The sequence below is a fragment of the Giraffa tippelskirchi genome, chromosome 12, assembly GCF_054371585.1.
Source record: "Giraffa tippelskirchi isolate mGirTip1 chromosome 12, T2T-mGirTip1v1.2.pri, whole genome shotgun sequence".
Classification (NCBI taxonomy): domain Eukaryota; kingdom Metazoa; phylum Chordata; class Mammalia; order Artiodactyla; family Giraffidae; genus Giraffa; species Giraffa tippelskirchi.
The window spans coordinates 125321986-125349001 of NC_137286.1; the positions used below are offsets into that span (position 1 = coordinate 125321986).

At 37.5% G+C, this 27016-nt stretch overlaps 1 long non-coding RNA gene across 3 annotated transcripts in view; it reads left to right on the forward strand.

Annotated features, from left to right (window-relative positions):
• The first annotated feature begins 7056 nt into the window (after positions 1–7056).
• Positions 7057–27016, forward strand: part of LOC145529434 (uncharacterized) — a 100249-nt gene continuing 80289 nt past the window's right edge. For 2 of the 3 annotated variants that reach the window (XR_014071221.1, XR_014071220.1), the window contains exons 1-2: positions 7058–7133; positions 7361–7626. This is a non-coding gene — a long non-coding RNA (uncharacterized LOC145529434). Of the gene's footprint in view, positions 7134–7360; positions 7627–27016 lie in introns of all 3 variants that reach the window. The other variant, XR_014071222.1, reaches the window with a different exon arrangement.

Here is a 27016-nt window from a genome sequence, read left to right on the forward strand (position 1 = left end):
CAATAAGGCCTTCCGATCCCAGCTGTGTGACTGGATGAGGACAGGCTCCAGAACGGTCTCGGCTTCCATAAACCACACTCAGGAGAGCTTTGTTCAGCAAACTTTCATCACAGACATCAGCGTTCTCTCTGTTATCTTTGCTTGAAGCAGACCAGATTCACAGAAGCGGGCCATCTGATTCCTGTTACTTTCTGTGAATCTCTCCTTCCACTAGCAGAACAAGAGCAGTATTCTGACTTAGGGCTCTTGAAATTGATACTACTGAGATAGGTGTTTCTATACCAAAAGCAAGGCTCAAAGCCATTGTGAATTCTTCATGTTGAGATTAGAAAGGAATCGCTTTCCATCTACATTCATTTTGTTATTCAAATACTGTTTTGAACAAATCTTTCTCCTCTCCTGCAGTACATGCCTCTCCAGGTGAAGGCGAGAACAAACTATAAAGCCTCGCCTTGGCACCTGAGGTGTTCAATTATAGTAAGACAGCCTCTTTAGAATTGTGAAAAAAGTGTTTCTAAAATAAATACCTGTGTGTCCTTCTGTGTCCTTTTAGAGTATGGATTTTGCTTTTTCCATCTCATAACATGCCAATTTACATATATTTTAAATTAGGCTAACTGTGTTTTTTTTTAATGTAGTGCTGTTTTATTGCAAATGGTTTATTGGTTTTCCTATTTTCTTCTGCCTTTGAGAGAGTTCTCTCTCAGGAGTTTGCAAGAGAAATGCAGACTTCTGTGCAGATTCTGTGGGGAGCTTCCCCAGCTCTGCTCTCTAGGGCAGAAACATCACCAGTGACCAGAAGTGCTCAGGTTTCCCACACTTTGGTAGAGATTTAGAGGAGGGTGACAATGCTACCACTATGTAAAACTTGTATAACCCAGCAACTGCCCCAAATGATGTTCTCTGAAGAGACTTTGATTTAATATTTGATATAATTCCTGTAAGCCTACAATGTACTTGGTAAAATGCAACACGCTGGGGTTTAAAAGGAAAAAAATAATTAAAATATAGTCTTTGCATTTAGAGAGCTCATGTCTAATAGGAGATACAGAAAAGCACATTAACTATCATAAGTCCATAAGATAAATGTCACCATGATGGAAACAGAAAAAAAATTTTGTGGCTTAAAAAGCACTGATCTTAATACACAAAAATGTTTACTAATTTATCATAAAACTTTTGTGTGTGTGTGTGTGTGTGTGTGCACATGTGCTTAGTTGCTGAGTCGTGTCTGACTCTGCAGCCTTAAGGACTGTAGCCTTCTAGTCACCTCTGCCCATGGAATTTTCCAGGCAAGAATACTGGAGCAGATTGCCATTTCCTACTCAAAGGGACCTATCTTCTCAGCCCAGGGATTGAACCCACCTCTCTTGCGTCTCCTGTTTGGCAGGTAGATTTTTTTTTTTTTTTTTAACCAGTAGCACCACCTGGCCTTTACTTATATTGGTGCTTGATTTGAATGGATTCATTCAGTTTCTTACCAGTAGTTTCATATATCATTATCTCTAGGTTATGTTCAGTCAATTCAAACCACAGTTCTATTTCAACAAAAAAGTCAAATTGATACTTGTTACCCATGCCCATCCAAATAGGATTTAGACTGACTGAAGGACCTTTGCCACATTGTCTTTGACTATACTTTTCAAAGGATCCATTGTTTTGCTTACATAAGGACAAAGACGGCATAGGCAATGAATGAGAAGATTTTCATTAATGTGCATCTTTCTAGGGAAAATGGTAAATAATAGAACTTATCAATAACAGCAAAAAGTAGAGAAGAAAAATGATGAAGAATTTTAATTAATATGCAAACAAAGACATATGAAGGAGAAAGAAAATTAAAGTTTAAACTGGAAGAGAAGTAATTTAAATTTGAGAAATTGAATTCAAAAGTGTTTTTTTACAGCAAGCTTCCTCTATTCCTCCAAGAACATAAAAGTAACTAAAACCAACCCTTCTGAAAGCTGATGAGAATCAAGAAGCCAATTAAAAAACAAAATCAAACATTTAAAAGAGAAAGCAATTTGGACACAACTAAATAGAAGAGTCAAGCAATTAATAGTTTTGATAACAAAAGGAAGACTAACAGAGGGGGAAGTCAAATAAGTTAAACTTTAAATAACTTCATAAACAAAAGCCAAGTTCTAATTCTGTTGCACCCAAGTCATTGGCTTTTACAAGATGTCCTTGAAAAATATTTAGCAATCATGCTACTTATTATTTCTGAAAACTAGTGTGGGGAAGTCGTTTCTGCTTTTAGTTGGCTTCTAAAAGGGTAAAGTTATCTTTCTCACTGAAATATAAGCTCTAAGAACACAAAGATTCTTCTGCTTCACTCATTGCTGTAGCCATGATTTTTCAGTAGTTTTTAACATATTCTAGGTTATGACCAACCTAGATAGCATATTTAAAAGCAGAGACATTACTTTGCCAACAAAGATCCGTCTAGTCAAGGCTATGGTTTTTCCAGTAGCCATGTATGGATGTGAGAGTTGGACGGTGAAGAAAACTAAGCACTGAAGAACTGATGCTTTTGAACTGTGGTGTTGGAGAAGACTCTTGGGAGTCCCTTGGATTGCAAGAAGATCCAACCAGTCCATCCTAAAGGAGATCAGTCCTGGATGTTCATTGGAAGGACTGATGTTGAAGCTGAAACTCCGATACTTTGGCCACCTCATGCGAAGAGTTGACTCATTGGAAAAGACCATGATGCTGGGAAGGATTGGGGGCAGGAGGAGAAGGGGACGACAGAGGGTGAGATGGCTGGATGGCATCACTGACTCAATAGACATAGGTTTGGGTAGACTCCAGGAGTTGGTGATGGACAGGGAGGCCTGGCGTGCTGTGATTCATGGTGTCGCAAAGAGTCAGACACGACTGAGCGACTGAACTGAACTGACTGAGGTACTGTGGAAAATTCTTCAAGAGATGAGAATACCAGACCACCTTACCCATCTCCTAAGAAATCTGTATGCAGGTCAAGCAGCGACAGTTAGAATCAGACATAAAACAATGGACTGGTTCCAAATTGGAAAAGGAGTAAGATGAGGCTGTTCCTCGTCACCCTGCTTATTTAACTTATATGCAGAGTACATCATGCAAAATGCTGTGGTCGGTGAAGCACAAGCTGGAATCAAGATTGCCTGGAGAAATATCAATAACCTCAGATATGCAGATGACAGCACACTTATGGCAGAAAGCAAAGAAGAACAAAGGGCCTCTTGATGAATGTGAAAGAGAAGAGTGAAAAAATTGGCTTAAAACTCAACTTTCAAAAAACTAAGCTCATGGCATCCGGTCCCATCACTTCATGGCAAATAGATGGGGAAACAATGGAAATAGTGACAGACTTTATTTTCTTGGGGTCCAAAATCACTGCAGCTGGTGACTGCATCCTTGAAATTAAAAGATGCTTTCTCCTTGGAAGAAAAGCTATGACCAACCTAGACAGCATATTAAAAAGCAGAGACATTACTTCGCCAACAGAGGTTCATCTAGTCAAAGCTATGGTTTTTCCAGTAGTCATGTATGGACATGAGAGTTGGACCATAAAGAAAGCTGAACAGTGAAGAATTGAAGCTTTTGAACTGTGGTGTTGGAGAAGACTCTTGAGAATCCCTTGGGCTGCAAGGAGATCCAATCAGCCCATCCTAAATGAAATCAGTCCTGAATATTCATGGGAAGGACTGATGCTAAAGCTGGAGCTCCGATACTTTGGCCACTTGATACAAAGAACTGACTCATTGGAAAAGACCCTGATGCTGGGAAAGATTGAGGGCAGGAGAAGAAGGGGATGACATAGGATGAGATGGTTGGATGTCATCACCGATTCAATGAACACAAGACTGAGCTAGCTCCAGGAGTAGGTGGTGGTGGGGAAGGAAGCCTGGCGTGCTGCAGTCCACGGGGTCACAAAGGTCAGACGTGAATGAGTGACTGAACTGAACTGAAGGCACTGAGATATATTTTTAGAATTAATATTGATGAACTTGTGGCAAAATAATTTATTGGAATATCCATGTATGCTTTATTCTACTTCAGATACATAGAAGAAAAGTAGAAGGGAAATTAAAAGTGAAATTTATTTCAGTCTCTCAATCAACTCCTGCTTCTATCCCAAAGGAAAAGAGTAGTTTAAGCATAGTAAACAATTAAATAGTTTTGTTGAATAAAACCTGAAGTTTTAAAGGGAAAACAGTACATTTTTCATAATAAGGTAGAGGTTCTAGGTCTTGCAGCTAAAGAATCATGAGAATTTTTATTAGCTTCCCCCAATACAGGGACATTTTGATGAAGACAGGGGAGAACACAGGATTTATAATATGACTAGAAGTGTAGATCCTTGTCTGTCTCCCAGTAGGAGCCTCTAAAATGTAACAAAATCCCAGAAAGGAATGGATCTAGGGTTCCCATTTGCTGAAGATTAAATCCAGGGAACCAGAGTTCTCAGCCCTAGCAAACTGAACTTCCCACTCTGACCATTTGATTGGAGCAGTGTGAAATTTGGCTCAGGGAATAAACAATTATTTCAACCAAGACACCAGTTAAAAAAAAAAAAGGTTTCATTAACCTCATTGATTAGGTTAATTAATTCCTGGTATCTCAAATGGTAAAGAATCTGCCTGCAACTCAGGAGACCCGGGTTCAATCCCTGGATCCAGAAGATCCCCTAGAGAAGGAAATGGTTTCCCACTCCAGTATTCTTGCCTAGAGAATCCCTTGGACAGAGCAGTCTGGTGGGATACAGTCCATGGAGTTGCAAAGAGTTGGACACAATTGAGCAACTAACACACGTACACATGTGATCTCAGAGGATTCCACCTATGTAGCCATTATTGCAGTTAAGATTTTACTTTCATTTGTGTGACTTGATTAATAACTGTCTCTATGGTAAGAATGCAAGCTTTATGAAGGCAGATGTCTAACTTTGCTCTCTCTTTTACACCATAGAAATTTAATAATGAAAGTAGAGTGGATGACAGTAATATATGTCCAAGCTTGCCAAGAGTCATATATGAAAAAAATAATTCCTCTCAGAAATATTTTATAAAAAAACACATACTAAGTGTATGGACTAGACATTATGATCAAATTATCAAATTAAGATAAAACACTGAAGAGAAATGCATGAAAAATTTTTCATAGGAAAGATGGGTTTGGCAAAGTCTATGACCACTGGTAAACTTCAGGAATGCCTTAGGCCTTTCCAACTGGTCAGTTAGGTATGTGCTTCCCATGTTCTCTTTCTTGGTGGTATAGCATTGTTTTAGAAAGTCCAGTACTCAAATAACTAAAAGATATATATTTTTTCTGTTTTAAATCATTTACACTGGTTAAATATTAAAGAATAAAATTTAAAGTCAATCTCTTAAAACTACAGGATAACTCAGTAAATTCCAGCACATTAAGAAATCTTGGTACTTGGACTCAAATGTGTGTGTGTGTGTTAGTCGCTCAGTCGTGTCCAACTCTTTGCAACCCCATAAACTGTAGGCCACCAGGCTCCTCTGTCCATGGAATTCTCCAGGCAAGAATACTGGAATGGATCGCCATGTCCTTCTCCAGGGGATCTTCCAGACCCAAGGATAGAACCTGGGTCTCTTGCATTGAGAGCAGATTCTTTACCATTTGAGCTACCTGGGAATCCAGGAGGTCAAGAGAATTACTCAGACGATGAGTTCTTCTCTTGCCCCTTTGTCATTTCCTCAGCCAAATACGCCAGGAGAGTTTTCACAGAAGCAGAGGTATGAACAAAGTTTCTGGTGTATCCTTCTGGCTTGACTTCCTCTGAAAGTGTTATAGCACAGATTATGTGATTATACTTTTCAGTGCCACCTTATCTACATTGGCGGTTCTTTCAAAAAAGAAAGTGTTGGCAATTTAATAGGCGTTTAATGCATTCAGACAGTAATATATTTTGAGTTTATGCAGCAATTAGTGAGAAGGAACTTGTTTCCTTGTTTCTCCTTGTTGGTTAACTCTCTATATCTATTATATCTTGTTTATGTGAATTTTATTTGTCCAGCAAGACCTAGTTTTAAATCCCAATTCTATGTAAATATAAAAATATCAGCAATTTATTTAACCCTTCAGTGCTTTAATTTCCTACCTGCCATAAAGGACATAATAATGGTATTTTGAGTAAAACATAGTTCTGAGAACTAAACTGAATTTTATTACAGAGTGTGGCACATAGGAGGTGGTCAAGAAATGGTAAGCAAAAGTAGTAGTGGTAAGGGATTAATCACCCACCTATTATATTCCTGGGGTTTTTCTTATGTATTTAAAATAAGTGTTTGGATTTGAATCCATTGTCAATGGCAATGCAGTCTGTAGTTCTATCTTTAATTTTAGTCTGACTGTTTCATTTGAACAAATTTGGCATCATTGCATTTATTCTTATCTATTTCCTTTTATTACTTGATGAAGTTTATTTCCACAGATATGAGAAACTCTCTGCTTTTATATTCTTCATTTTGAAGGATTGAGTTGAAAAACAGATGGGTGGGGTTAGACAATGTGAGGATATTCAAAAGCAGGTTTTTCTCTGCTGTGCCAGAAGGACCTTTGAAAGTATTTTTACCCACAGTGCTCTGAGCAGTTTCAGGATACTTGAGAAAATATGTTGATGTCACTAAATTCCATAAAGTATCTTAAAAAAACAAAACAAAACAAAAAAAACGCTATCCAGCAGTGATTAAATTTAATTAACCATGCCTTTGGGCTTCCCAGGTGGCTCTAGTTGTAAAGAACTTGTCTGCCAATGCAGGAGACATTAAGAGAGGTGGGTTTGGTCTCTGGATTAGGAAGATCCCCTGGAGGAGGGCATAGAAACCCAGTCCAGTATTCTTGCCTGGAGAATCCCCATGGACAGAGGAGCCTGGTGGGATACAGTCTATGGGATAACAAAGAGTCTGACACGACTGAAGCGACTTAGCACGCACGCACGCACAACTATGTAGTTACTGACTACCTAGTCCATTAGTCAATGTTCCAAGCTTGTTATGGACACAGGGACTATTGTGATGTAGATTGCTGCTGCTGCTGCTGCTAAGTCTCTTCAGTCGTGTCTGACTCTGTGCGACCGCATAGACGGCAGCCCACCAGGCTCACCCGTCCCTGGGATTCTCCAGGCAAGAACACTGGAGTGGGTTGCCATTTCCTCTCCAATGCATGAAAGTGAAAAGTGAAAGTGAAGTCGCTCAGTCGTGTCTGACTCTTAGCGACCCCATGGACTACAGCCTACCAGGCTCCTCGGTCCATGGGATTTTCCAAGCAGGAGTACTGGAGTGGGTTGCCAAAAATCTTGGATTTCACAGAAGAGAAATAGGCATTGAATGTTCTCCATCTTCCTCTCCAGGTTCATACTCCACCATTTCCCATGCAGCTCTGAACTTCAGGAAGCCAATTTTAAGACAACATGGATGGACTCCTTTGTCTTCCTGTTCTCTGTTGTGTTCAGTCAGTTGGATGCTCTGGAAGATCTGCGCTGGAGCAAAGAGAGTTCAGTGTATCTTCTACCACAGTTCTCCCTGTGACAAGCTGCCTGCCATGAGGTAGTGCTCCTGTCTTCACCCAAGACCACCTGCCATCCTCTGATTCAGTCCCTGGGTCCCTTCGCTTCAGGTTAGTAAGTCTTCCAACTAACTGTTGATGTTGCCCAAGTGTTTCACCGCTCTTTGTTGGTTTCCCTTAACTGAGCCCTGCAACTTAAATCATTTTACTAAACAAATTTGAGTGTAATAAAAAAAAAAAAAAATAAGGGAAGCAGGAGGAAAGAATGTGCTGCCCAGCTTAATCAGGTAATAAATGTGTTACTTAGACTGAGATGCTCTGCTCAAATGCTCCGTCAGAGAAAGCTTTCTTGGCACAATTGCTGGGAATGCGGTCAGCAGACAGCCTTGACCTCTTTGGTTCCTGGAATGGGCTCATTTGCAGTGTTCCTTCTTTGCCTGAGAACATGCCTCTTCCTGTTTGTGGGTAAAGATCCTGGGGCAATGTCAGCCGTATGCAGGATAAATCTGAAAGGCCGTTCCTGTTCTAGAGTTTCCCTATAAGGTTACAAGAGGCTGTTACTGTACCCGTTTTGCGTCTCAGTGTCTCCCTCTGCCCATTTCTACTTCTTTCTGTTCCTTCCATGTTGCTGATCACACGTGGCGCTGGTTTAGTCATTAAGTCATGTTTGACTCCTTGGACCGCATGGACTGTAGCCCACCAGGCTCCTCTGACCATGGGATTTCCCAGGCAAGAATACTGGAGTGGGTTGCCATTTCCTTCTCTAGAGCATCTTCCTGACCCAGGGATTGAACTCATATCTGAACTCAGACAGGTCTCCTGCATTGCAGGTGGATTCTTTACTAACTGAGCCACCAGGGAAGTCTGCTGATCACTTTGGTCCTCCCAATAAACACCCTGGATGCCAAGCTCTGTTAGAGTATGCCTATTAGAATTTCACTCTCCACTCTACTTTTTCTTCCCTATACATGGTATTTTTAATGAAGGGGATCAAAAATTGAATTTCAATACATTTTATTGGGTAACTAGTGAAACTTTAGGACAAGTAGTAGTAATAATTCAAGCAAAACAATCACATAAAATATAAAGTAGCCTCTGGTTTGTGTACTTTTCATACCATTTTTATTATAACATGTTACCTTTAATTTTGCCACTGGAAAAAGCAAGTAAAAGATTTTGCAAAGAAAAGGCAATTGCAGATTTCATAGGGAAGTGTTATGGGTGCCACATGGTGATGCAGTTTTATGTTTACAAACCTATGTACATATGGAAACCCAGAAATGCATCTATCAACTAACTACATGCATTGCAAAGTGACCCAAATATAAGAAATGATTCAGTTGCATTGATGATCAACTTGATGTCCTCTGACATTTTTATTTTTGTTCCCTCTCTTTGAAAAGGTGTCCTATTTTTCAATTTTTATGACATGAACAATTTCTTTTATTGCTTCTCACAGTGAAGGGGAAAAAGAGGATGAATCAAAAGTATACATAATTAGATAATTTTTAAAAATTTTTCACATGTTCTTTTAATTTTTACAATGTGTATAGTTATACATTCATATTGTAAAGAAATCACCTGAAAAATTTCTCTCTAATATACCTAGATGTTCCATAGATTGTATCATTATATGACCTTTAATTTCTTATCATATTCTTAAACAAACATATACTGAAAAAAGTAACTTGGAAATGGTTTCTTTGCGAGACTCCAGGCCATGACATTTTCCCATTGTTGAATGGGGTACTTTAGCTCCACAGTAACTAAAGCCCTTTGGAAGAGTTTTATAGAGAGCTCGTTAGTACCTTTCCTACACTTCGCAGACTTCCTGCAAGATGAGAAAATAAACGCAAACATCTTTCTTTGAAGTTTCACTTGGTCAGGAAATTGATTTCTTGTAGAAGAATATACTTCTAGTAGAGACAAATGACAAGTCCATCTTTCTGTCTAGACTTTACAAGAGAGAGCTAGACATTAATCAAAGATATTCTTTGATGATAATTCATAAGAGTTCAGGAGCATTTCTCTGTCCCTTTTTGTGATGGAGGTGATGCATTCCCATTTCCCCAGAATCAAATGAAGAAGGCACAAGTGAGCCCATTTAGAAAGACAGAATTGTTGCAAAAATGTAGATTTGCGTGATACTTTTTCCAGTGCAAACACTCAAAGCTCCCCTCTACCTCGGTGTAAATGAAGCAGCAGAACATTATAAGGAAGCATATTCTGTGTCCTCCTGCCGTTTGGGGAACAGAGAGGAGACTCTGCTTTTCATTTAAGAGATGTGCAAAGGGTCTAGGCAGGCTGGAACAGCTGGCAGTGACTTAGCTGGACAAGAGCAGGAAGCAGTTTCAAACTGCCTTTCTCTGTGTACAGGGCAAGAGTGTCTATTGCCTCATTTTTGACTGCAATGTCTTGAAAGAACCTCACCAAGAGACTTGGAGCAGAAAATGACTGGTAGTGTACCATCAGAGGAAGGAGTGAAGCGGTTATCACAAGAGTTCAGCTTGAATCTGCCAGCACTTATTAGGATACAACAAGAAGGCAATGGCACCCCACTCCAGTACTCTTGCCTGGAAAATCCCATGGATGGAGTAGCCTGATAGGCTGCAGTTCATGGGGTCGCTAAGAGTCGGACACGACTGAGCGACTTCATTTTCACTTTTATGCATTGGAGAAGGAAGTGGCAACCCACTCCAGTGTTCTTGCCTGGAGAATCCCAGGGACTGGGGAGCCTGGTGGGATGCCGTCTGTGGGGTCGTACAGAGTCGTACATGACTGAAACGACTTAGCAGCAGCAGTAGCATCAGGGTATGATGCTATGACGAAAGCTTGAATGGGATGGAGAATACCCAAAAAACCTAGAAATGCAGTCCATGAAAGAAATGGCATTTGGAGGCTAGAAATGGCAAAGGTTACTCAGCAACCAAAGGACAACTACAGAGAGCATCAAATGAAAAGACCATTGCCCCCTTTTCTCTCATTCTGTCTTATTCACCATTATCAACCTCAGGGATCCTGGGAAGCCAAAAGGAAAGATGGCAAATGTGTGGGAATTAAGGAACAAAAAAAATATTATCCCCTTTCACTTCATAGGTGGTCGGGATAGCAGGCTGTCATTCAGCCAGACCTGGGACTAAGGAAGTAATTTTAGGCTATGTTTGAATATGAAGTTTTAATTAGTCTGGAAATTTAAATATATGAAAATGTCAAAAGTGTAGGTCACTACCTGAAATGCTCTCCAGTTTTGTAAAAAGAGCATCTGAGGGAATTCATCTGAAAGCAATAGCAGAGAGAGAGTGAGAGAGAGCAGGAAGGAGAGGAGAGACAGGGAGAAGCAAATTCCAATTTGCAATGTAAGAGATTCAGTATTTTCAACAGATAGTTAGTTTGAAAAAGTGAATATGATTTTATGTACATCTTTGTGAGTTATAGCCCATTCAAGGCATATGCAACCCCTGCTGAATTTCCAATGGCAGCTTTATTATTTCTGTGTAAATAGCTGGAGTTAATAAAGGATAAATATTTACCTTTATAAATTACTGACATTTTTGTACCTCAAACAATATTTGTCTCTTGATGAGTGTTGTTTTTTTCTTCTATAACTTGGAAGTGCATGAAGTAGGGTGTCGAGGAGTAAAATTTTTTTCCACAATATTAGGAAATCATCCTGTGGAAAGTAGGCCAAGAGTTCAGTCAGTATAGTTCATCAGCGTATTTTGTGAAAGTATTTTATTTGTCACTTATATTTTTGAGCATGAAGAAAGATTTTTATGTTCTACTATAGAATCTCAGTTGTAAATCACAACCAGATGATGGAAGAGGAAAATAATTTTATTGCCTTGTATAATTGAAAAGTTCATGGAATCATCCTTGCCTCACACATGTCTGAATCCAGCTGCTCAAATAATGGCCACAGAAATCTGTTCTTTCCCTCTCTTTATCTGAGGGAGAGAAATGGCATCATTATTATTCATGGTCAAATTTATTCATGACAAAACTGCAGTTCATCAATATAGGAAATGTCACAAGCTAGCAATTTGGAGAGTTTAGACATACACTTTATTTTTCCCAATCTTTGTATTCTTTTTTATGCTGTTTTTCATTGAAAATAGTTTATTTATCTACCTACATTTATTAATTCATATGCATGTACATATATATATATAGTTAATCTAGTGAATGATGAATGGAAAATAATTTAAAAATCAAATATATAGTTTTTAAATTTATTTCTTTTCTGTAAACATTAAACACAATCTGGCTCTTAATAAGAAAAAAAAATGTGAGTCCTTCTGTCAATTAGCACTGTAAAAATGTAAAACAATTTTTAATCCCTGTAGGACTCAATGTTTTTATTCTACCATTTCATAAGCATCCTTTAGTGATAGTATTCAAAAAGGAAGCAGTACATCCCGGGCATATACTAGACAATCTTTCAGAATAATTAAAAAGAAAATATTAGACATAACTACTTATATTTATTTTTATCGATAATAGCAACATATTACTATAGATAAAATACTTTTAAGTGATTATAGATCACTTATTGTTTATATTTAGTGCCTAATTTTATAAGTACTTAAATTGCATATAGAATTTGTCACTGGCTCTCTAATTCAGCTTTTATGTCAGACTGCTGTGTGTCACAAGCCACATGAGATATTTAAGCTATAAAATTAAGCGCTAATACATACATGGAGATTCCGTGGAGAAGGGATTTGATTTCAGTTTATTCCAGTATGCTGCAGTTTACATGTTCTTAGAAATGTAAGGTTAGAAATTTTATTACCAAGCAAATCTGGTGCATAGTTCTGTCAGCCAGTCAGTTCCTAACAGAGTTATTCTGATACCCAAGGCTCCTTTCTGGAAGGGTGTTGTGTTTGTTTTGTTTTTATTGCTCTTTACCCTGACCTCATTCTTACTCCTCTCCTCTTTGTAACCCCTGCAACAGCCTATTCAATGTAAATCCTTAAATGTGCATAATGGCTTGTATTTCTTGGGATTTTTTTGTGTGTATATGTTCCATTCAACCTGGTGTAGCTTTTTCATTTATTCAACACAATACTTTTAATTACTAGCAATATTACCAAACATAACTTTTTGTTGCTACTAAGTATGCAAAAATTATTCCAAAATTCGCATCTACTATATTTTACATATCAATTCCTTGTTTGATTGCCATCTTAGTTTTGTTCAAATCTATGGCAATCAATCATAAATTCATTAATTACATAAATAAATCATGAGGAAATAAAAATTAAATGTCTCAGATTGTTGTCTTCATTGCACCTCCTTTTTGCTTAGCAGTTTCTAGAAAGCAATGCCCCAATGCCAGAAGTGGGGCTGCTAGATCGTGGGGCACATGCATAATTATGTACCGCCAAAATGTTTCCTGTGAAGGCTGGGCTGCTCCTGGTTGTACTTCTGTCAGGAGTACTTGAGACTTCTCTTCAGTGACATTGCTTATGTGTGCCTCTGCTCATCTTCCACTTGATTTTTCATCCCTGTTCTATTGACTGTTAGGAACTCGTTGTCCATTCTAGGTAGTAAAAATTACTGGTCTGTTTTAGTAATTGAAAAACTATCTGTTTTCTTTCTTTTTGGTATTCTTCACTGAATAAAAATGACTAATTGGTACTCTTAATGTGTGTTGAGTTGGGCATTTTTAGGAAGTCAGATCCTTTTTTGCATCTGTTGAGATAATCACATGAATTTGATGTTTATTCTTATAATCTAGTAAATTGAATGACAGTCGAATACTAAAATAACTTTGCACTCCTGAAATAATCTTTGAGATGCACTAGTCTTTTTATGTGATACTGGATTAGATCATCAAATATTTTGTGATTTGGATGTTTGTATCTTTGTTCACAGGTTATACACTGATTGTTAATTGATACATAAATGTGTGCTTAGTCGCAAAATCATGTCCGACTCTTGGCGACCCCATGGACTGTAGCCTGTAGGCTCCTCTTGTCCATGGGGATTCTCCAGGCAAGAATACAGGAGTGGGTTGCCATGCCCTCCTCCAGGGGATCTTCCCAACCCAGGGATCAAACCTAGGTCTCCCATATGGCAAGCAGATTCTTTACTGTCTGAGCCACCAGGGGACAGATAAATAAGTAAACAGAAATGTATTTGTATTGCATCCGTCTGACTTCAGGTAATACTGGCCTCTGAAAATGAGTTGGTAAAAATTCCCTCCTTCAGATGGCCTTTAAATAGTTGACAGAATTTACCAGTGAATCCATCATGACCTGGAGTACTCTTTGTGAGAATGTTTTATTCAATTTTTAGGTAGATAAAGGGATGGAGATATAAGGATTAAAATACTTTAATAGACGTAGGGTTGTTTTTCTGTATGTCTTATTTATGTTGAAGCTCTATTATTAAGCACGTCAGCACTTGAGATAGTTATCTGTTCTTCATGAATTGATTTTCTTATCATTATGTAATATTTGTTTTTATTTCTGGTAATGCTACTTGTGTTAGAATCTTTACTGGTTAATAATATTGTCTTATCTGCTGTTTTATGCATACTGTTTGCTTGGTATAGCTGTGTCCATTCATCTACTTTCAATCTGTTTGTTACTTTATAAATACTGTCTCTTGTAAATAATACATAACTTTTTATTTAGACTGAAATCTTCTGTCTTTTTTTGGAATGTTTAGTCCAGTCTGTTTTTATGTGAGAAGACTATTGATGTGATAGTGCTGAAGTCTACGATCTTACTCTTAGTTGTTTACTGTCTCCTCCAATCTTTGTTACTTTATTCTCCTCCTGACTCATTTTTTTTTTTTTTTTTTTAGTTCTACCAGTTTATTGCTACCAACCCATCTCCCTCCACCCTCATGCACGCCTGCTCAGTCATGTAACCCCATGGACTGCAGCCCACGAGGCTCCTCTGTCCATGGACTTTTCCAGGCAAGAATACTGGAGTGGGTTGCCATTTCCTTCTCCAGTCTCCTCCTGACTCATTTTGATTGCCTCAAGGACTTTATTTACAAATTTGTATTGAAATATAGTTGACATACTGTATTATGTTAATTTCAAGTGCATTGCATACAGGTGATTTGACATTGCATACATTGTGAAGTGATCACCAGTGTAAGTCTAGTAACTATGCGTCCTCATACAAATTTATTACAATATTATTTACCATATTCTTTATGCTGTATATTACAACACTGTGGCTTTTTTTTTAATAACTGGAGATCTTAATCCCCTTCACTTATTTTGCTTCCCACCTCTCACTATCCACTCCTCCAGTAACGACCAATTTGTTCTCTGTATCTATGAATTTGTTTTCATTTTGTTTTGTTTTTCCACATATAGTTGAGATCATACAATATTGTCTTTATCTACATACCCTCTAGATCCTTCTATGTTTTTACAAATAGCAAGATTTCATCATTTTAATGGCTGAGTAATATTCCATTGCATATAGTGATCACATCTTCTTTCTCTATTCATTATTGATGGGCACTTAGTTTGTTTCGATATCTTGACTCTTGTAAATAATGCTGCAGTGAACCTTGGTGTGTGCCTTTTGGAATTAGCGTTTTGTTTTCTTTGGTTATAATAGTCAGCAGTGAAATTTATGGATCAAATGGTCATTCAGTTTTTAGTTTTTTGAGGAAACTCCCCTCTGTTTTTCACAGTGACTGCATCAGTTTATGATTCTACCAACAGTGCACCAGGGTTCTCTTTTTTCCACAACCTCACCAATACTTGTTCTTTGTTTTAGTACCTGTTTTAGAATTCCATTTCATTTACTTTCATGTATTGTAGTTTTTGCCTTTTTTATATCTTAGTGACTGATCTAGGCATTATATATCCATCATTAATTATCAAAATCTACCTCCAAGTGACACTATAGCATCTGCATAGCCATATTGTATATTGTTATAGACACAATTCTTTCTTTTGTCCCTTAGTTATCATACTTAGTTGACTACATAATTTATTGACACTGTAATATATAATATGTAACTATATGTATGGGATTCCCTGATGACTCAGACTTTAAAGAATCTGCCTACAATGAAGGACACCTGGGGTTGATCTCTGGGTTGGGAAGATCCCCCTGAGAAGGGAGCAGCTACCCGCTCCAGTATTCTTGCCAGGAGAATTCCATGAACAGAGGAGCCTGGCAGGCTACAGTCCATGGGGCCACAAGAGTAGGATGCAACTCAGTGACTTTCATTTCATTTCAAGTGTGTGTATATTATTGTTTTAAATATTTAAATAGATGGCTAAAAGGAAATATATTTACCTACATGGTATCATTTTTAAGTGGGAATCATTCCAGTCTAGATCTAGTTTTCATCTAGTGCCATTTTTCTTCTAATATTTTATTAATAAAATTAGAGACAAAAGAACACCTGATCATCACAACAGAGACATTAAAAAAAAACCTTTAAGTAAGCATATATTGATGATAAAATTACTGAGCAAACTAAAAATGAAAGGTAACCTCTTCAATCTAATAAAGGGTATTTACAAAAGTTTAGTGATACTGCAATCGTTAATTCTGAAAGACCTTTGCTGTTAAGATTAGAAAAAAACAAGCCTGTTGGTTCTCACCATTTCTATTCAGCATCATCCTTGAAGTTCTAGACAGTATTATCAGAGTAGTAATAGAAAAAATAAAGTCCAGCCAGATAGGGAGGAAAGAATTAAAAAGTGGGTTTTTTTGTTTGTTTTTTTCCTGTCATATGATTTTGTAAGCAACCTATTAAAAATATACTATAACTAATCTGTTTAACAAGTTCATAGATTACAAGATAAATATACAAAGGTCAGTTGTATTACTATATTTTAGTAGTAAAATTTCCCGAAAGGAGATTCCAAAATTAATTCACTTGTTTTTGAAAATTTTTTGTTTCTTTTACATTAACTTTTTAAATTCTAAAATCAAGTAAATATGCTTCCAAATTTTATGTGGTTTTGGTATGATTTTATTACATTTAGTTATTTAACCTACCTATTACTCAATGATAGATGGTACTAATAAAGAATCTATTTTGCTTATCATACTATAAATATTACTAGAAGCTTTAAGCTTTATCATATTTTATTAAAGATAGATGTATAAACCAAGAAAATAAAAAATATATTAAACTTTTCCATTCATAGTCAGCCCCAATGGACTATCATACTGAATTTTCTTCTTTTGTTTTTTTGAGAATGGGTTACTCTTCCCTTTCATTTCTTCTGAATATTTTCAAAATACATGATCTATGATTCAAAAATGATATCAATTTTAATTTTGATTGGAGATGCAATGAATATATAAAAATGGGAAGTACACGAATAACTTGGTAATATTTTGTTTCCTACCCAAGAACATGATGGTCTCTTTAAAGGCTCTATGTCTCATACTGAAAATGTATAGAATTACTTAATCTGATTTTAAGGAAGGACAATAAAGCAAATGAATATCTCAAAGGTTTATTTATAGCTACATACATTTACTCTAGAAGAAAAGATTTATTTGGCTCTAGACTTTGTGAAGATGGGGCCACTGATTTAAAGCCACATCAAAGTGTGCTCACTCTAAGTTACAACAAGGTGACTTCCTTGATCTTAGCAGAAACCTGCAGAGCTCATGTACACTCTTGCTGCTTAGAATGTGATCTTCAGACCAGTGGCATCAGTATCACCTAGAAGCTTGTTAGAAACATAGAATCCTGGGCCCCATACCTGACCTACTGAAGCAGAACCCACAGTTTAACAAGATCCCCAGGTGATTCTTGGCCACTTTAAAGTTTGAGAAGCACAGATGGAGCCCACCTATAACTTGTAGCTAGAAAGCAGCTTCAAAGGAGAAACAAACCATGAGGTAGTGGAAATAGTTCTATTTAATTTTTGCCAATATTGGTAAATATCCATAAATCCATAAATATCCATTTTTTCCTTTACTAATGGCAACTTTTATTGAGATTTGCATTTAAGCCCAGATTGCTTTGCCAAATGTCTGCTTAATTGCAGGGCAAGCTTTTTGAATACAGGGGAATGTGTAATATAAAGCATCCTTTATAAAGATTTGTCCCAAATTTTAAATACAGTGAGGTGCTCAGTAATTATTTTTGAACAAAAGACAGAATGAATAAGTGGTTTAATACAGTAATATGAATGAAAATATTATGAAAATGAATTCAGATGAAAATACAAGCTTCAACACTTATTTGTTAAGGAAATAGATATCTATGTTATGGTAATATTGTGTTGTATGCACTTTATTTCCATAGGATGTGTGAAAAGGAATGTGTTAATTTTTGTTTTCTATTGCCACATAACATTTTATCACACATCCAGCATCTTAAAAATATAAATTCCGTATCTTACAGTGTCCTTAGATCATCTCTGTGTGCATGCTATATGGGTTCTCAAGGGATCAGGGTGCAATCAGGCTGCAATCCATTCCACCTAGGCTGCAATCTCCTCTGAGGGTCAGAGTTCTCTTCCCAGTTTACTTGTTGGAAGATTTCAGTTCCTTGTTGTGCGATTAAGGCCTCTGCTTTCAGGACTTCCATGGTGATCCAGTAGCTAAGACTCTGTCCTCCCAATGCAAGGGGCCCAGATTTGATCCCTGGTCAGGGAACTAGATCCCACATGCTGCAGCTAAGCCTCGGCACGGCCAAATAAATAAAATAAAAATAAATATTTTTAAAAGGCCCCTGCCTTCTTGCTGAGTGTCAGCTGGGAGCTGTTATCAGCCTGTAGAGTACACTAGCCCCTTCTCTGTCATTGATTTGGCCTTTTCTACAAGACAGAAGCTTGCTTCTTCAAGATCAGCAAGGGTTCTATATAATATAGTACTTTCTCTAATTTGACTCTCCCATCACTTTGATCATATAACATAATTTTATCAGAGGAGCAGGCACCTAATTGGTTGAGGCCCATTTGCAGTCAAGGGAAGGAGATCGCTCAATGCATGCAAATCAGGGGAATCTTGGGGAGCATCTTTGGATTCTGCCCACCACAATGCTCCCATATAAAGGGATATGTAAGGGAATACCAGTATTTCCCCTGGCCTCTGTAAAAATACGGCTCAGACAAGAAGATATTTTAAATCTATTTTGCTGCTTTCAGAAATGATTTTTCAATCACACAAATAAAGTTTACTGCATTAAAGAGTCATGTTTTTGCTACAGATGTTTATTTCCCCCAATAAATGTCCATTATTTTAGATACACATTGCAAAGTGTAACTGAAGTTTTTTACTAAGTCATTTCTATCCATCACTCTAGTGTCATTACTTCTCTTAATGTTACCTTCTTTAAGCTGAATAAAATACAAAGTGCTGGTTATATGATGCTTGCTGCTACATGTAATAATGTACCGGTGCATGTGTTAGATGTTTAAAGAGTCAAACTCTGAAATATACTAAACAACAAAAAGTCTAATAATTATGAAAGAGCAATGTTATTTTGTGAAAATGCAAACTTAACTGGGAAAGCCATACATTTACTATAGGCCTAGATTATTTTAAAAGGTAACTCTTTTTCTTAGAATTTTATGGTACTGATTATATAAGAATGATACTTCAAAATAATTTAAGAGAATTTTTTATGCCTTTCTCTGTACTTTTAAAATCAAAAGATGGAAGAACATGAAAACATTATACGTTTGCCTTGATTATTACCTTTCAATCAAGTAATAATATGATGCCAAAGCTGTTATGAGCTAGTGCAGATCATGGAAATAAAAGGACAGAATTATAGATGACTACTAAAAATACATTCTACAGGAATTAACTTGAGACAAGTTACTTGAGACAAGTTTAAGTTTAAAGTAGTTCTCTGTAAAGGTAATGCATTGGGCTTTTTTTCCGTCTTGGTTCTTACAAACCAATTTTCCTAGGGGGTTCAGTTCAGTTCAGTTCAGTTCAGTCGCTCAGTCGTGTCCGACTCTCTGCGACCCCATGAATTGCAGCACGCCAGGCCTCTCTGTCCATCACCAACTCCCGGAGTCTACCCAAACCCATGTTCACTGAGTCAGTGATGCCATCCAACCATCTCATCCTCTGTCGTCTCCTTCTCCTCCTGCCCCCAATCCTAGGCATTAGGGTCTTTTTCAATGAGTCAACCCTTCGCATGAGGTGCCCAAAGTATTGGAGTTTCAGCTTCAACATCAGACCTTCCAATGAACACCCAGGATTGATCTCTTTTAGGATGGATTGATTGGATCTCCTTGCAGTCCAAGGGACTCTCAAGAGTCTTCTCCAACACCACAGTTCAAAAGCATCAATTCTGCGGCGCTCAGCTTTCTTCACCGTCCAATTCTCACATCCATACATGACCACTGGAAAAACCATAGCCTTGACTAGACGGACTTTTGTTGGCAAAGTAATGTCTCTGCTTTTAAACATGCTATCTAGGTTGGCCATAACCTTCCTTCCAAGGAGTAAACGTCTTTTAATTTCATGGCTGCAATCACCATCAGCAGTGATTCTGGAGCCCAAAAAAGTAAAATCTGACACTGTTTCCACTGTTTCCCCATCTATTTCCCATGAAGTGATGGGACCAGATGCCATGATCTTAGTTTTCTGAACGTTGAGCTTTAAGCCAACTTTTTCACTCTCCTCCTTCACCTTCATCAAGAGGCTCTTTAGTTCTTCTTCACTCTCTGCCATAAGGGTGGTGTCATCCGCATATCTGAGGTTATTCATATTTCTCCCGGCAGTCTTGATTCCAGCTTGTGTTTCTTCCAGCCCAGCATTTCTCATGATGTACTCTGCATATAAGTTAAATAAGCAGGGTGACAATATACAGCCTTGACGGACTCCTTTTCCTATTTGGAACCAGTCTGTTGTTCCATGTCCAGTTCTAACTGTTGCTTCCTGACCTGCATACAGGTTTCTCAAGAGACAGGTCAGATGGTCTGGTATTCCCATCTCTTTCAGAATTTTCCACAGTTTATTGTGATCCACATAGTCAAAGGCTTTGGCATAGTCAATAAAGCAGAAATAGATGTTTTCCTGGAACTCTCTTGCTTTTTCGATGATCCAGCGGATATTGGCAATTTGATCTCTGGTTCCTCTGCCTTTTCTAAAACCAGCTTGAACATCTGGAAGTTCACGGTTCACGTATTGCTGAAGCCTGGCTTGGAGAATTTTGAGCATTACTTTACTAGCATGTGAGATGAGAGCAATTGTGCGGTAGTTTGAGCATTCTTTGGCATTGCCTTTCTTTGGGATTGGAACGAAAACTACTAATACTAAATAAATTGTTGTCATTAAAACTTCATAGACCTGGGTTGAAAATGTGTCTCTGAGGTAACCTTAATGGTAACTTTCATAATTTCATCTTTCTTCATTATCTTAAAGCCTACAAAAGCAAAAAGTAACCATAATTTCTGTGAATATATTTGTAAAATCAAGTAGTTTATGACAAATTAACTCTTTTTTTTAAAGGAAAGTGTCATTATTGTTTTGATGCCTGATTATAATGTATGGTAAAATACGTTGATTTGGCACTTTTCACTTACACTGTTTTTTTTCAGGGTTTCCCACACATGCAGAATGATATAACTTAGTGGCTTGGATGTCCCACTGCAGTGTCTAAGATCTCCAAATATATCATGTAGTTCAATAGACCTCTCCTCTGTTCTTCTTTTAGAACACAGTTCTGAGGCAAAGTGAGATTGAACTTGTAGGGGCTTCCAGGTAAATACACAGTCTTTCAGCCCTTCTATAATGTAGTTTCAGACTGATGCAACTTGCATCTCAATAGCATACTTAAGAACTTGTAAATGATTTTCTTCCTACTTTAGGAATAATATTGATTTTAATGTCTTCAAATGTAATGCAACCCACACTATCACATTATTTATCAGCACCCCAAAGCATATTTCCTATGCTAAATTTAATATTTCATGTATCATATGACTAATGATTATTCTGAGATATCTGTCAGTGAGGCTCCACCATCAGTTGTTCCTGGCAGAAATGGCCATGCCCTAGTAGACTGGGTAGAAAGAGCTGAAGACACAGAGAGAGGTATTCAAGGTAGTATCACCTTATGAAGTGTTAGTCACTTAGTCACGTCTGACTCTTTGTGACCCCACGGACTGTAACCTGCCAAGCGCTTCCATTCATGGAATTCTCCAGGCAAGAATACTGGAAGGGGTATCTATTTCCTTCTCCAGGAGATCTTCCTGACCCAGGGATCAAACTCAGGTCTCCTGCATTGCAGGCAATTTCTTTACTGTCTGATCCTGAGGTACCTGTATTGTTCGTCTCTCTTAGGAAATGGCCCCTAAGGAAATTCCCCAAACTTAATTTTAGAAATAGTAAAAGATTGTGTGAAAATTGTACAAATCTGTTAGGTAGTTAGAACTGGAAACCGGAGTTCAGAATGGTGGTGGCTAAAAGACAAGGAAGGGAAAAGCGTGCAAAAATAGAACAAAGGAAGGTCCCAGGACTGGAGTGAGGACCTCAGGTAGAACAAACAGCCCTCCTGGCTAGCCCAATTTACATTTTACATAGGGCAGGCCCAGGGGGATGAAAAAACATATAAAAAGAGGAGCCAAAGGGCCAGGGCTCCCCTCTCTCTTCTCTTTGCGTCTTTGGGTCAGCATGCCCTCACACCTAGAGGATGTATTTTCCTGCTGTTTTCTAAGTAAAATTGAGCTGTAACATGGAGCTGTAACACTGATCTGTCTAAGAGCTATAACATGGTCTGTTCAAGACCTGAGAGCTATAACACGGTCTGTCCAAGATCTGAGAGCTATAACACGTTCTGTCCGAGAGCTATGACATGCCATAGGGCTCTAATGTCCATCACTTCAAATTTTTGTTGAGACGAGACAGAACCGAGGAGAATACACTCACCTGACAAATCTTAATTATGTTGAATTGATTAAACAACAACAACAACAAAAGATTGCACAGAAAGAAATATATAAGTAGGGTGGAAGACTGAGCTGAAAATACTATTTAATATGGTGAAAGTATAAATGAGCAAGACTGCATGTAATGCTCAATAAACAGTAAATTAGGATGTTCCCTGGCAGTAAAGAATTTGCCCACAATGCAGGAGATCTGGATTCAATCCCTGGATTGGGGAAGATCCCCTGGAGAAGAAAATGGCTACCCACTCCAGTGTTCTTGCCTGAGAAATCCCATTGACAAAGAAGCCTGGTGGACTACAGTCCATGCGGTCACAAAGAGTTGGACACGTCTGAGTGTCTAAGGCTTTCACTGTTATGAAAGAAAATGTGACTTTGCAACCCCCTATTAATAGATGGCCTCTTTCTTACTCCTTGAATAGAGGGAGCAATAAAGCTTGCTTGGCCAAAGTGACAGTAGCAAACACGAGGCAAAGCAGACTTGACAATTACTTGTTCATTAAGCTTGTGGTCTGGCTGCTTGTGATGCCACGTGAACAAGCCCAGACAAGCCCACTGAAGAACACATGTGTGAGAGAGCTCATCTATACCAGCCTTCCCAGACAAGGCACTGTGAACCAGCCAACCCCAGCTACCATCCCAGACAAGGCACCGTGAACCAGCCAACCCCAGCTACCATCCTCCAGCTGACAGCAGATGTCTGAGGAATGGAGCCTGGCTGTGAACAACTTCCCAACTGAGACCAGTCCATGTTGGTGACCTGCAAAATCATGAGTGAAATAAATGGTTGTTCTAAGCCTTAAATGTTGGGGTAGTTGATTACACAGGACTAGGTAACCTGGTATAGTTCACAAATAAAGATGCAGCCTCCTCAGCACAGAGGTACTGAGCAAGACAGAATAGGAGAAACAGTACCTGGAAGAAAAACACAGGATGTGTGTATGTTTGACGGTAGAAGAAAAGTGACTTCAACTAGATCCTGTCTGATAAATTCTAGTATCTACATGAAGTGGGAGGTTGGGTCTTCTGATAATCAGGTGGTGGGATAGTAAGCTAGATGAAAGTGATAATAGTTTGAAATATACTTTGTGAAGAGGGAAAGGTGATGGGGAGTTTTGAAAATGCTTAATGTCCTACTGAATTTGGAGAATCTAAAACTGTTGGGGGATTTGTTGTTTAACACAGGGCATTCCCTAGAAATCATTAATCTTTGAAAATCCCAGACAGACTTAATAGAAGACACATAGTATATATTAATAGCTGGCAGAATCTGGAGATTTTATTTCAGCAAATATCAAACCCTCAAGCAATTGAATTCAATCAAACGTTGAGTCCAAATTTGTTTCAGAGAAAGAAACTTTTCAAATGACTTCATAAACCAAAAATCGAGCTCCTATCAGTTCTTCCCTGACAGTAGCCATCAAATTACCCACATAAAACAGGGAAGAATTTTGAGGGACTATTATTCATTTACACTCTTGGATTGTTTCTGAATTCTTATGGTCTGATAGCTTTAATCTGCAGTTTTTCAAATAGGGCAGAACTAGACACTTAACAACCAAATACAATTATACCATATGATATTCAAGCAAACATTTTAAATAAGGTTTAATGGCCTTCAAACCCACATACATAGATCTGCAATTGACAATAAGAATCTCCTATCCTTAATATACGTATTATAACTTGCCTTCCTTAGAAATAAAAGGAAATGATTTTATAAATCTCAGGCTTCCTTTGTGGCTCAGCTGGTAAAGAATCAGCCCGCAATGCGGAAGACCTGGGTTCAATCCCTGGGTTGGGAAGATCCCCTGGAGAAGAGAAAGGCTACCCATTCCAGTATTCTGGCCTGGAAAATTCCATGGACTGTATAATCCATGGGGTCGCAAAGGGTCGGACACGACTGAGCGACTTTCACTTACTTACTCTGCCTTAACGATCAACTAATCACTCTTCTCCGACAGCACATGATCAAAACAGGTTTCTTAGACTTCAGTTCAATTACAATGGAGGGTATGTAAATTTCTTTAACATTTTATCCACCATCTATTTCTTCCTTCCTACTCTTTCTTCCTGTTTCTCATTATTCTTTCTACCCTTGCTCCTTCCCTTCCTTCTTTCCTCCAGTCCTTCTCCAAATTTGATTTAATGCTTCCATGGAACTACATGTGATCTTTGGCTAACAGTTCAAGTGTAATTAGGTAATGTTGCCTATAATTAGTCCATCTAGGTCATTATTAAGCATATTATTCTGTTTTATTTCCTCCATGAAAATTATTTTATTAATACTTATTTTTGACAATTAGGGCAGCATTTGCACAGCATAAACACTAAAGAAGTAGAGCACATCACTACCTGATCATTTTGATTAGTTTATTTAGTATTTATGAATCTCCTTGAAAACTAAAATAACTGATATGATCAGGGAATTTCTCTCCCTTATTCATTACTGTCCCTTTTACCTAAAACAAGGCCTAGCATATATTAGGTGCTTACTAACTATTTGTTGAAGGAATGAATGCCACAAAATGCCTCCCAGACTTATGGAAAAATAAATAAATATGAAATGTAGTGCACTCTAAAATAGAAGTATGTTTGAAGAACAGAAGAAAAGATGATAGGGTTTCTCATTTTGGGAAGGAGATAAATAAAATATTCTTCAAGAGAATCTTAAATAGAGAGGAAAGATTTGTATAACATATACAACATGTGTTCCTTAACTTTGAATGAAATTCCAAAAGCAGATTTCAAGAGTATTTTGAGTAATAATAACCTTTTTGTAATAAAGACTCTAAATATTCATTTTATAAAGAAAACCTATATACTACTATATATGCTGTCGTTTTTTCATCATAGTAGAACATCTATATGGGTTCATAAAATAATAATGTAGCATTTGTCATTTACTGAATTTTTACTATATCTTGGATATTTGTGAAGGACTTTGCATATGTTATGGAATTTAATCTTTACCAGCCCTCAATATTATAATAACAGTCTTTTTCATTATTATTAAACATTTGCTTGTTGTTTCTCAAGCATGGCATTTTGTCAAGTCAAGGCCCATTTTATTTATTGTTTCTTCTGCCAAGAATGCTTTTCTTCCAGATAATCTCATCATTGGCTCCCTCACTTTATTCAAATCTTGGCTCACATATGAGGTGCTTAGCTTTTTCTGTTACCCCATCCATAACTACATGCCCATTGTTATTTTTTGTTATCTCTTTGTTGCATGATAATATCATATAAATTACATGCAGGTTAAAACTTTCTCTGTCTGTTTGGCTATTTCCTCAGTAGCTAAAGCAGTGCTCACCAAATAGTAGATACTCAGTGAATATTGGCTGAGTGACTGAATGAAAGAAGTAAAACAAATGGGGTTTGGACTCAGGAGCTTTGGATTTTTATGCTTTCTCTTGACTTACCTATTATTGAAAATATTTAGTTATCAATAGTCTATCAACCTTGTATGTCTGTACTCGTATTCTCTATATTTCTCAATTACAATGGAATTGGTATCTCTCTTGCCATTAATTATGCTCTGAATATCAAATTCTTCTCATTCTCATGGACCTTGCTTATGTAGTTATCCATTATACCTGGCAGCATCAAATAGAATTTTTCTGTCCCTATTGATCATTAACATCAGCCATTGGTAGCCATGGTCTATCTTCCACGTTAAAAAAAAAAAGACTTCAGTGGTTTACCTTATTCCAGTTATCTAGCCATTTGTTTGATTTCCTTCAGAGAAAAAGTTTTCTCTATAACTCATCTCAATCTGGAATGTAATCCTATCAATTCCACTCAAATGTCAGGGTAGAGGTCACCAACCATCTTCCTGTTGCCAAATAAATCACTTCTATATCCTCATTTTTTAGATGTTTTTATCTTAGGAATTTGTCTCAGGTAAGCATGATTTCCTTCTTAAAATACTTCAGTGGTTTGGCTGTGATGACACCTCAATTTTCTGAATTCTTTTTTCTCTATCTAAATGACCACCGTCTGTCAGTGTCCATCATTGCTCACTACATGGCTCAATCATGGGCTTCTGCTTCTCTATTCCATATGTACTTTCTTTAAAACATTTCTTCCATTCCTGAAGTTCTACAATTCTGTGTGATTTCTCCTACATTAATATTTCTAGTACTAACTTTTCTGGGCTTATGCATTTGCAGTCTTCCTGCCAGAGATGTGGGTGATCTAACAAGCATGTAAAACTAGATACATTTTTAAAATAGTCATTCATCACTGTAATCTTTTTTTTTTCTCATCTAATATACTGCTGGAAATGGCACCACCAATCATCCAGTTTCTCAAATTAAAAACTAGTAAAACTTCTTAATCCCTCTTATGTACTCAACTCCCAAAATTAACACATCAGAGATAATTGAGATTTCTTCCAAAACATACCCCAATATCTTCCCATTTATTCTATTCCCCTTGATACAACTTCTAGTGCAAATTATGCACTTGATAATATACTTACTATATCTAATTATTTCTGTTCAGTTATCTAAATTGTCTAATTCAGGTTGTACTTACTTGTTTTTTACTAGGATTAGTTAATTTTATCTATAGAATCTACATATTCTGAGGATAAAGATTATTTCACAGATTTCAGTGACAGGAAGGAATTTCAGC